Here is a 12333-nt window from a genome sequence, read left to right as displayed (position 1 = left end):
AGTTCGATAAACGGTCCGCCTGTCATGTCTCAGACAGAGGCCAATAGTGAAAGCACGAAACCAGAGAGAACAGAAAAGTGTAACGACAGAGATGACAGTGACCTCATTAAAATTTTGATGGCTTAGTGGGAAGTGACATGGAAGACAGCCTAACCAAATGGGCAAAGAAAAATTACTTGGGGAACTCTCAGAAACGCTTTCTTTATTTTATTTTGGAAGATAGAAAATTAGCCTCTTTGGGTCCTGGATGGTATAAGCAAAACGTTGCTTGGAAGAGGGAAGCATAATATTATTATTTTTTGAAGTTCGCATGACCTGCATTGACTGTTTTTCTTTTCCTATGGCCATGCTATATTCTTTGTCATGATTTCACTTTAGTCATTGTGACCTGTCCTCTTTTTTCGATCACCCTTATTTCCCCGTCTTATCTACGTTATTATTCCCTCTTTTTTCACAAAGGTGGCAGGCCTTGTAACTGCACGGGTAATAATTGCCAGTTAGTTTGTTCACCTAGTTTTCTCTGTATACGTAGATCTATGATATATTTTAATAATAATAATAATAATAATAATAATAATAATAATAATAATAATAATAATAATAATAATAATAATAATAATAATAATAATAATAATAATAGTAATAGTAATAATAATAATAATAATAATAATAATAATAATAATAATACTAGTAATTTACGGGGCCCTGGAACAACCGGGAAGCCTGAGCACTGGCGCACGCACATATGAAAAAAAAAGAAAAAGAACGGCAGAGGAATATGAGCAATACAAAAAGAATTAATAAAAACAACAAACTTGAAAAGAAGAGTGCCCATACCAGAAGGCGCGAAGTGAATACAAAAGAAAAAAGAATATGAAGAGACATTGAACAATATGTGAAACTACGAAAACAACGCAAAGCTCGGAAAAGGGCAATGACAGCGAGTTATGCGAAAATATCTAATAGCAAAAAGGCAATGTGACCGCTGGTGCATATCTCTAGTGTAATGGTGTCACCTTAAAGTTAGTAAATGCGGCTTCCTCTATGGCAGCGTTTACGCTCTTATTTCCTATCGAAAAATCAAACGGTCGTTATTACGTGTTTCTCCTTCTTGCTTTGCACAATTTAAGTGAGTGTTTATAGCGCGTCACATGGGAAAGCCTAGAAAATACCCTAGTTCGAATATTATTTTACGAACGTGCTTCGTTTGCTTTATCTACAATTGGTTTTTATTTTCTTAGCTCAGGAACCCTGTAATTTAACGGTTTCTACTTTTTTCTTCAACTGAAGCACGTGAACCATGAGCTCTGTAAGTAAGCAATGGTCTAGCTGCGACGCGTACCAGTTCCACAAAGGATATTTATGAAGAACCACAAACACAAGAAGTGGTAATGCTCAAAGCGTAGAAACGCAGTATTCCATACTCATCGATCTGTGTCCGCGTCATCTTTCTGGAAGTGTTGTTCGCGTCGGCCACAGCTTCATGTTTCACCCGCACGCTCACAAAGTAAAACTTCGGACTCGAACCTGAAACGCTCTCCCATAATAAAGCAAGGCACACGTAGCATTCTCTAACTCAACTTGCAGCGTCACCGACGAGGCATACTTTCGCAAATTATACAGCCTCGCAATTGACTGCAATTACTAGCATTAGGCGCTGTGATGAGCAACTAACGTTAATACTATTGGAGGCCAACAAACACAGATCAAGAGAGAATAAGAAGACTGGGACGTCACTGTAGTTAAAGAAGTTGCCTGCCAGTTTCTTACGGAAAACAGAGTTGAGACATAAAGGCGGGCAGAAGGTGCCCCCCAATTTTGATGAGTTCTCGGCATAGATACGCCATGGTGTATTTTTATACTAATAAAATAATATATTACGATCGATTCTGCACGCACCGTCTCGCTTCCTATTTGTTCGTTTTCTTCTCGAAGCTATTTGTTTATCGTCACCGACTGGACGAATGCGGGTGTGTAAGATTGTCAGATAGTTGTAATTAGGTACTCCGGGCCGTCGGCAATATTGGTGATGAGTAATCACACGCTGAAGGTTGGGGAGAAACAAAGCAAGGGATCACCGAAGGTAGTCAGAAACCACATTAAAAAAAAAAAAAACGTTTTGCTTCTGAACGGCGGTGACTTCCTGCGTCATTAGTGTTCCGAGATAATCGAGTAAAAAGAAAGAACAATATGTTATTATTCCGATGTTTTATTTCCAGAGATGCTTAATTATTGTTTCCAGATTGTTTCCCAAATGATAGGTAGAGTTGACTATGGTAAAATATGCCGACCAATAATGGCCGCGTCATATGGCGAGAGGCCATGTGCCTATTTTAAGTCCTCCTCACTGCATTATATATATAATGGATTAGGTGGACAAGACTGTTAGAAAATAAAACGATACCACTATTCTGTAAACATAACCTATATAGACATCGAAGATGAATAAAATTTATGCATTATATGTCACTCTGTGGTACCCCTGGCATTTGTGAACAGTGCTTTTGGACTGCAGTAAGCATTGTAAGAACTTTTATTAAGTTGGGAACTCGTTTACCCCATTTGTATGCTTAAGGGCCCCTATTCACAAGAAAGCTCTTACTCTAGGATTATTCGTAAGAGTATATACCAGCGTGCAGCCGAGCAAGATACCAGTCATGTCATTAAATAATGCGGCCGGCTAATGGCTCACGAACAATTGACAAATGACGATAGCTTCGTGAATCATGCCGCAGATGCTCTAGCAGATGCAGTTTACGGAATTGCGATATCTGTTTTGGTATTGATAGATTTCCAAAGGTTTGTGCTTCAAGTTTTTTTTGAAAGTTCCAACATTTGGCAACATTTTTTATATGAAATAATGGCCGTAAATTAAGATTGTGTTATCTACAGCCAGAAAAATTGGTTGTTTTCTCAAGTGTAACAAATTTCATTCAGGCAAGTTTAGAGGCTGTGATTTGAGAGCATTTCTGTGCTTTGAATGCACTTGAATAGAGAAATAGGAGTTATCTCCGAGATAAAACTTCATTTTGAGCTGAGGAACTGTGACATCATGCAGTGTACTTCCTTAATTACTGCCATATGATATAGCGGTGGTACCAGACAACGTTATCAAAGTTATATGAGGCCTGCGGACAAATAATTACAAGGCCATATTGGTGATACGAATTACGAAGTATGTCTTGAGCTCTCAAACAAGCGCTCATCTTTGTGGAGAGCTTCGTAATGGTACTTTAGCACTTCCGTGACTGAGCGTCTACTAAACCACGAATTAATTACCGTTTTTTTTCATTGGTGTTTATTTGCAATAATATTAACCTGTCAAAATTTGTATTTTATTCTCTGTATACAATGTAGTATAATGTGAAACAGGTATATATACTTACACCTTGCGATTCTTTCGCTCCCCTGTGGTACAATTAATAGCAGCATTTGGCCAGCAACCACCCTCCCCCCCCCCTTTCTTCCCCCTCAGAGATAATTATTAACATTTTCGCCCTTTCTCGGAAATAAAGCGAATTGAATGAGAAAAATGCTATCCGTGTAGTCCACATATAGCCTTCTATACACCCGAGTCAAGTATGTTCTGAGGGGGAGAACAGTTCTACAAAAACAAATGTTTGCACAAAATATATTACCATTTACTGCAAGCCCCAACCAGTGATAAAAAGAACACGACATGGATAGTTGTACTCCTCGCGCGACACCCTTTCTCTGGCTGCCTTGATTGGGCTCCCTTACTGCTCTTTTCTTCGAGCGAACATCAAAGAGAAGCGAGCTTCATGCTTCATCGAGAACCGAGACGCTCTGGTCACGTCAATCCTTCTAGTTTGATCTGGTGCCGTCAATAAACCAATTTCGATCGGCACCGGACCAGCAGGACTTTCATCAAACGCAAGCACGGAAACTCTCAAAGATATTCGCCGGCCTAATGAACCTGCTGGTCTAAACTTGTATAGTCGTGCGCAGACTAGTATGCCAGGGTAACCTTTGCCCGCTTACTAGCCTTCTCACCGCCCCGCCATCGCCTTCTTCATAAAAAAAATACAAATGTCTGGGCAAGCTTTGGAACGAAGTCTTTTATAGGAATTACAAACGGCCCCGCCTTCTTGCACCTCATGTACATGACGCTGCTATCAGGAGTTGCGTAATTTGCTTCAGCTACCACCGCCAAACTGCTACCGCCAAACAAAAACCGAGAAAAGCTTGTGAGCGTAGGAGCGTCTACCGCGAAGCTTGCACTGCCACAACTTGACAAGCTAGGTGTGAACGTAGGTGCGTTCGCATCTGAGACTGGCCATGAAGTGGTGTGCAAAATATATTGGTCAAAGTGCGTATATTTGTGCAAACATGAGAAACACATGCGTCATGACGCTGTTTAAGAGAAATGTCCAGGAGTACGAGTTACCTACAAGACGAATGATGGCGGTTTATACAAAATAAAAACGATACTTTGAACAAACGTGCTTGTGGAGGAATTTGTGAACGGTCAAAACATCCATACTTTGAAAGGAGACAATATGGTAGATTGCCTCACAGGGACGATGAAGCGTAAATCTGTAGAAGCGTGAAGAGCGTCAATATATGCGCGATAAATTGTGGTTTCGGAAAAAAAAATAATAGCTAGGAATTGCGACATTCACGTTCTCGCACTGCCTAATGGCAGGCGCAGCATCCGGCAGATGATGTTCAACGCTCAATGCCCTTGGCAATAAAACACTACTCTTCAATGTTGAAAGACGTTTCCTCGAACAATTACCTCATATATGGATCTTCCGTTTCCAGTCAGAACACGCAAACAGCTAGTTTGGAGGGCCTTCATAGGATGCTTAGAATACGCATAAAGAAGCAAGAAATTAGCAAACTCGAGGAGACAAAGCAAAGTTTCTAAAAAAAAAGGACTTTACTCCATCGCACATTAACGCTTTCTTGGAGTTATATACAATCATTTCTTTTTCTTTTTTTTTGTGTCATCAGTTATATTTTTGCAAGTGCACACGTAAATGTTCTTTTTTTTTCATTTTGTACTCCTTAAACGCCTGTTTTCATATCGCAAATCTGCGACGGCGAAGCTATGATCTCTGCCTCCTCTCACCGACACTTATGCTTTCCTCGGCTTCAAACGCACCAATCACAAGTCTGGTTTTCTTGAGCTGTTCTGTGTGCAGGCACGCACTGTAATTCTCCCGCTCCTCCAGGCACCCATCCAACGCATAACGCTCACCCACTTGGCCCACTTGCGCGCTTATTCTGGTTGAACATTCAGGTGATGGAGAGCGGGTACCATTGCTGGATGCGTGCGTTTGGAATGCAGGACTATGCGGAGCAGAGTCCACCATCATCGCCGCTGTCCCTTCTCTCTCACCTTTGCTTGCAAAACTGACCGTTAGATGCCAGTGATAGCGGTGGCGATGATTTGAAAAGGTTTCGATTGCCGTGCCGTGGTTCCATTCTACTCATTTTCGCTTTGACGGCTTGGAGCGCGAATCTAAACGCACGGAAGTGAAAGGAAGCATGAGTAGCAACCAGAGAGCAAGTGGGAGTAAACTGCACTATTCGCAGATGGTTCATATGGGGTAGAATCTTGGCATGCACGGCTTCACCGGCCATTGGGTATTGCGTACACGTGCGCAGGTGCGGCGGGATCGCGTCGTTGAGCACGTTCAACTTTAAAATAAACTGTTTTCTTGAAATGACATGGCAAGATTGGGAACATGTGAGGTGAGTGGAACTGGTTGGCAAGGCACCATTTTCGGAAATTTATGCTTCGTCGAATCTGTGGGCATGATATGTTTCTTTGTGCTTGACCAACGCGACCATACCGAGAAGCTGATGTCTCGGGAAAAGGAGCACCGATCGAGTCATCTAATTTTGTTTTTGTCTGTCATCGTGGGCAGATATGAAGCCAGTGAGGACAGTGGGAAGTGTCGATTTGAGTGAGGCGATGAAAATAATTATATCGCGCGTAAAGACAAGATATTCAAATGTAAGCCACGTACAACGTCGACGAAATTTTAACTGTTGAAGGAGTGTGTTCGTAGCAGAATGCAAATACTAATCTTAGTGCACTAATGGGATCACTTGATATTCTGTCGGCAGCACGACAGGCAACTAATGGATGTTGTTTCTCTTGGCACAGATTTGGAGTTAGCTGGTCTTCACCAGGGAAATTTCCTGTAGCTTGTAGTTAATCAAGCACAACAATAACATAGACGACAAAACTTTGTGCAATACCCAATTCAAGCTTTCCGTTTCACTCCTGCAGTTCATACAACCAACCGGTTCCTGGTCCATCCCTCATTGTGGGCACGTTCCTCGTTAAAGGAAAGTCACCACCAACTTCGTCGTTGTCGTCGCCGTCATCGTCGTCATCATCATCGTCATCATTGTCATCGTTATCATTATCATAGTCTCGGATGGAGGAGAAGGGTGACCTATACTGAGCTTGATAGTAGTACTGTGAATTCCTCTGGGATGCATAAAGATCCGGCCTAATAGGAAAAATAATTCTGTAAAATATGCTGCCCTACTTAAAATTCTAAAAATATTTATGGTGAGATTGCTGCACTGCACAGTTGAACTGCGGTCAATGCCGCGTAACTGTACCGAGCAGCTTCATTTTGTCTTAACTGACCAACCTCGTCAGATTTGCTGTGGCTTATGACGTGGTTCCCGCAGTGATATATAGCGATTGTTGCAGAGTCGCAACGACTGTGGCTCGACTAGCGCATGTCATGTCTATCGCGTATAAGATGTGGTCGGTGTTACTTGTGCAGCTCTTCGTTATCTTCCGGTACAAAGTTCACTGAAGACATGCGTACTATAGCTACACCAGAATAAGCCGACCGGACGCGGAAGTTGGCTGCCCGTAGGCTGTAAAAGCTTTCCTGAGACTCTTAAGTAAATTAAGTGGTGTTATCAAGCTTCGCTAGCTTCGTTAACTTCTACACAGTGCCGGCTAAATGTTTCTTTTCCGTGGAGTCCGTATAGTACGAACAATCTCCTTAAAGCAATCGAGCGTGACGCAGCTTTTATAATTACTGTCAATTAATTGGCTAACCCACCACGTGCGCATGAGGGGGTGTGCGTGGTTCCGGAAGTTCTTCTTTCTTTCTTTCCTTTTTTCTTGAGTGACCGACGGATTCGGACGTCCTACAGAAGCAAAAGGTGACTTGAGCAGTACGTGTTAGGATGCTTGCTATTAGAAGGAAAGAGCAGTGCCGAAAATTTGTTTTCAGACAATACCTACTCGTATAATGCTGCCGGGAGCCGTTTCAAGCCCAAATAAAAACATTTGTTGGACCGGGTGTGCTTTTACATTTATGTACAACTTTGTGTATGTTCCTGAAGTATCTTTTTTTGGCTTTCTGGACTAGTGAGCAGACCTGTGTATGCGCTCATGCTGTTTGACCGTATTCAGTATAACAATTCTCCGAACACAGTCAAACATTTACGGAGACCACTGAAAAAAAAGCGTGCGCGCTAGCACTAAACTGAAAAAAACAACAACATGAAGTTACAGATGCTGGATAAATTCCAAATTGAAGTGCGTGCGTTCTGGTTCGAGAGCACGTAGTTGCTTATCAGAGTTTTGCCAGTCAGCATAAGCCCTCAAAGAAGGCATAAAATTGAAGCTCTGGCAACATCATGACATATAGGACGAAATGTTATGGTGTGCTTAAGCTTTATTATTTCCTGTAGAATTTTCACCTTCTCAACTTGAGCGGCTCTAAGACTGTGTTGCTTTGAGAGATGTTATTGCATACATACGCCGGTGCGACATATGGCCTAATTCCATCGGAACACGTGCTTACAGGCGTGCTCACTTTTTGTTTATTTGCACGCTTTTCGTTCACTAACATGAATTCAAAAGCGCTGTGTTCCTAGTTGCCTGAATACATCTGCATATAAGACTATTTTGCATCCTTTCGACTCCAGCCTTCACAAGAATGAAAGAAAATGGATGGTTGTAGATATGGTATCCGTCAATTTTGAATGCGCTGGAACACAACCTCGTGCTTCCCACAGGTGAAGTAGGTTGTTTACAGAACTTCATTTGCATCTGTTAAAAGAGACTGACAAAAAAAAAAACACGCAGCTGCGCATAAATAGTAGATCACATATGTCTTGTTCCTTCTTTAAATGTCTGCGGTTTCTCGACCTTAGTGTCTTTGGTTATACTGCACGTGCGCTCTAGTTTTGGCCATATATTTTATTCGTACCGTTTCTTCCCTGGCATCACACACTTTCTGTGCATGTTCCTATAGCGCCGAGAGGCAGCTGTTGGAGACACTGGACAGCCGGCCACTGTCACAAGAAAATATTACTCACGTGGCGCGCGCTAACGGCAGCCAGTGCGGCAATTCGCTTCTTGCTTTCTACGGGATTGCGAGATAGGCTGCGATAGTGACATGGGCCACTAATTTTGTGACAGATTCCCACTTCGTACTCGCTTTTCTCTCTTCCAATACGGTTATATCCCATGTCCCCTTTTTCCCCGTGCTGGGTAGCAAACCAAACTTTTCCTGCTTATTTTCCCTACCTTTCATTTCTGTTTCGCTATCTTTCGTCGCTATCTCTAAATTTTCACAAACTTTTATGACTGACCCTCATGATACAGGTATTGTGGTGTAGGGCTCTCTGACATCCTTTTGTTTTGATTAGAAACATAGTAAAATGTCCTTCGACTTTTGACACCCAGCTGCTATTTGTTCGTGCTACTGTGCTTGGGTTTTATTGGTCAGGAAGCTCCTTGGGCTTCGGTCACCAAATAAGATGGCAACGACACGACATTAGAAAAACAACAAAAGAACTCAAGAAAGTGTTTCTAGAGGCAGCAACAATGCGCTGTTAGCCGATGGCGCCCGAGTTGACAGAACCGCTAAGGTGGAGCGACATTGACTTACGTCCGGTGTCACGATTTTCGCTTCACTGGACTTTCGATCTAGCCTCCGCCAATGCCGCTGCCGTTGCTGTTCAGTGTGGTCCCCTCAGATTGCTTGTTCTGAATGGTTCCCCTGAAATCCAGTAGGCGAAAGGCCTCGTCTTTTTACTACTGGCCTCGCTCGTTTCTCCCAGCCGCTTCCTTTGACGCATTTCCTGGTGGCTTTTCTGCTTGACATCTTTTATGTGACACGCAGATACCTGAGAGGTTTCTCAGCTTTCCCTTTCTTCTTTAATTACCTCTATGACAGCGAGTTTGTGCACTCGCCGGCTGAACAACATTTTCTCTTGCCTTTCTATAACTTTAGTAAGTAAAATCACGACGTGTTTTTTTTTCTTTTATAGCGAGGCATTCTTGACGAGTTCGAGGCAGTTTTTTGTAACGAGTACCTGGTCGGTGTCTGGCCATTTTCGTGGGATGATGTGCCGCCAGGGCCACTCAGTATGTGACCCTCTTCAATGAACTTGCTTGACACCAATTTGAGTCACTGGGTGTCGCGACAACGAATAATAATAACTACGCAGTGTCATCGACGCAATACCAACTGAAATTGACTCTATTCATTTGTTTGCTTCTTAACCCCTTATTAAACTTCTTGGTTTTGTATTAAGCGCGAGCAAGCTATATGAGCTTACCGATGCTCGTTATTGCAACTATATATGCGTAGAAATCAACTGTAATCAGACTGATAGTTGTGCTAGTTGTTTGAAATGCGTATTTGAACGGCTGCGCAAACCACACACTTACAGAAAGAAGACATAAAAGAGTGAGAGTGTTTCGTGGTTTTTCTTATCTGTTAACGTGTGCGGCTCGTGGTGGCATTAACATATGCACATTCGACGAAACAATGACATAAACAGTAAAGGACACGTGGCAAAAAAGGGAAAGAAAAAAGAAAAGAAAGAAAATGCTCTGAAAAATTATGCGTGTCATACTGCTATACGCATTGTTAGATATCAGGCTGAGCAAAGTACTTCAGCAGCACTTCTGAGTTCCTGGACGACAAAAGTATTTGTTCATCGCTTTTATTTTATAGCGAGCGCCACTTAAAATTCCACTGTAGGTCCAAATGTCCCGTACGCAACAGGAAATGGAGATAACCATGTCGAAAGAATGAAAACCGAGAGAAGCACATGATTAGCCGTTTATCTGCTGTTCTGAAGTCCTCTCTGTTGGTTTACCTATATTGGTAACACACACTTTAGTTAGAGAGAAAGTATAGTAACTCCGTCTTGGTTTCCACGGCGAACTGTTTCACATGTTTGAACTATTTTTACCAGTACACTATTAGGTTCATTAGTATTTGCTTTTATCTAACTACTCATTGATTATATCACACCATTGTATTCTCATCATAGTTTCCTGCTGAGCAAGCTGCTTACAATAGCAATGCTTGAAATTGCAAATGTGTCTATATTTGTGGAAACGTTTTGTAGGTATGTAGGGAGCGCAAGTATTTATTCCATAGGTGTATTTCAGAGTAGCAGAATTTTCTCAGAGTGGCATTGTTATCCTCCGACTACCTAGTTTTTTTTTTGCAAGTGCTCATTTACTATAGAACTGACGGAGATGCAGCGGTGGCGTAGACGTAGAACACCCGCCTCGCGTGCAAGAGGTCCATGGTTCGAATCCCGGTGCCGGCAATTTTCCACCGGATTAAAAAAAAAAATACGCGTGTTGATAAAATTGCATAAACAGGCATGGAGTGTAGCCTGATCCCGGTGACCAGAACCGGTAACGCACTCTCTCACCAGAGCAGGATTGGCCACCATGGCGCAGTACTTGGCCACAACCTCCTATATGAACACAAGAGGGCCGGACATGTAATGAGGAGGGAAGATAACCGATGGTCATGAAGGGTTACGGACTGGATTCCAAAGGAAGCGTAGCAGGGGGCGGCAGAAAGTTAGGTGGGCGGATGAGATTAAGAAGTTTGCAGGGACGACATGGCCACAATTAGTACATGACCGGGGTTGTTGGAGAAGTATGGGAGAGGCCTTTGCCCTGCAGTGGGCGTAACCAGGCTGATGATTATGACGAAAAACTGTTGGTAATCTGGATATCGATGCATATATTTCCTTCCTTTCTAATTAAATTCTGCGACATTACGTGCCAAGATGACGATCAAATAATGAGGCGCACGGCAGTGGGGATCTCTGGATTAATTTTGACCCCCTGGAGTTCTTTACCATGCAACTAAATCTAAGCAAACAAGCTTTTTTTTGAATTTCTCCTCCATTTAATTATCACCGCCGCGCCAGGGACCAAACCCACGACCTCGAGCTTAGAAGTCCAGTGACCTAGCTAGTAAGCTACCATGGCGGGTACACTTCCTCGTTACTATAAGATAAATCAATTAGCTTGAATTTAGCGAAGAACACATTTCGAAAACAAAAATAGCCCTCAGTGTCCATACCGATCATTTCATCAAAACCAATCAAACAGTCATCTCATAAAGCAATGAAGTTCCCAAAGATGTCTTATTACCAGGTGGCTGACTTTTGCAAGTATAAAAACACAGTCTGAACTGCGTACTATGCGTCCTCGAAATTCACAGGCCAAACAAGGTCCGAGAGTCGTCCCTTCGTGGCCATCAAACGGGGAAAACATTGCTTCACCACTTCTTGGTCCCGTTCTTGCTGTAGCCACGGCTCCTCTATGCAGCCGTTTACATAAAATATGTCGTCTCGATCAGAGGTCCATTTGCTTTTTATTGGGTCATTTCTGCAGGTAAAGTCATTTTCGCGGGGTTGTTTCGAACAAATACCTCTTCTATTGACTGCTTTTTATGGCAAAGTGGCATCGCATTAGGAAAAATTACACGCAACCATTGCAGAAAATTTATTCGTAAAAAATAAAGAAACACTCTTTTTGATGCTTAGGTCAGTGATGGACGTTTTTACGAGATTTTTTTTTTCATGGAGCACGCCGTAGAAATCTTCAGGCACTGCGTCGTACGTAATTAAATGTGGCTTCTTTGCCAAGCGTTTCGCCAAGATGATCGGCGATTTCGTCACCTGGAGCGTGGCGCAACACATTGAAGCTCGGGGTAGCGCTACAATGCATCTCCGTTGTTTAATATTATATTAATATTATACAGCATACTGTAGCAAACCATTTAACCATTCCTAGCTGAAACAAAATGTGGATCAAGTTTTGCATATTTGTAAGCAGAACTCAATACAGGGAGAAAAAGTAGGGCCTGTAGCTTGCAATGCTTGTGGTGGAAGCGGGACGGCTATTAGGTAGCTTCAAGATGAATAAATTTCGAGTAGCCAGAAACGAGAAACCCTAAAGCTAGCCAGACAGAAAAGAGATACGCGTAAGAAGCAGAGCGTTAAACGAAAATTCCTGCAGAGCTAATCTACGATGACTATGCAAATGTGCCA

Source organism: Dermacentor variabilis, chromosome 5, assembly GCF_050947875.1.
Source record: "Dermacentor variabilis isolate Ectoservices chromosome 5, ASM5094787v1, whole genome shotgun sequence".
Taxonomy (NCBI): domain Eukaryota; kingdom Metazoa; phylum Arthropoda; class Arachnida; order Ixodida; family Ixodidae; genus Dermacentor; species Dermacentor variabilis.
The sequence above is the reverse complement of the archived record's forward strand: the minus strand, read 5'-3'. Positions refer to the sequence as shown.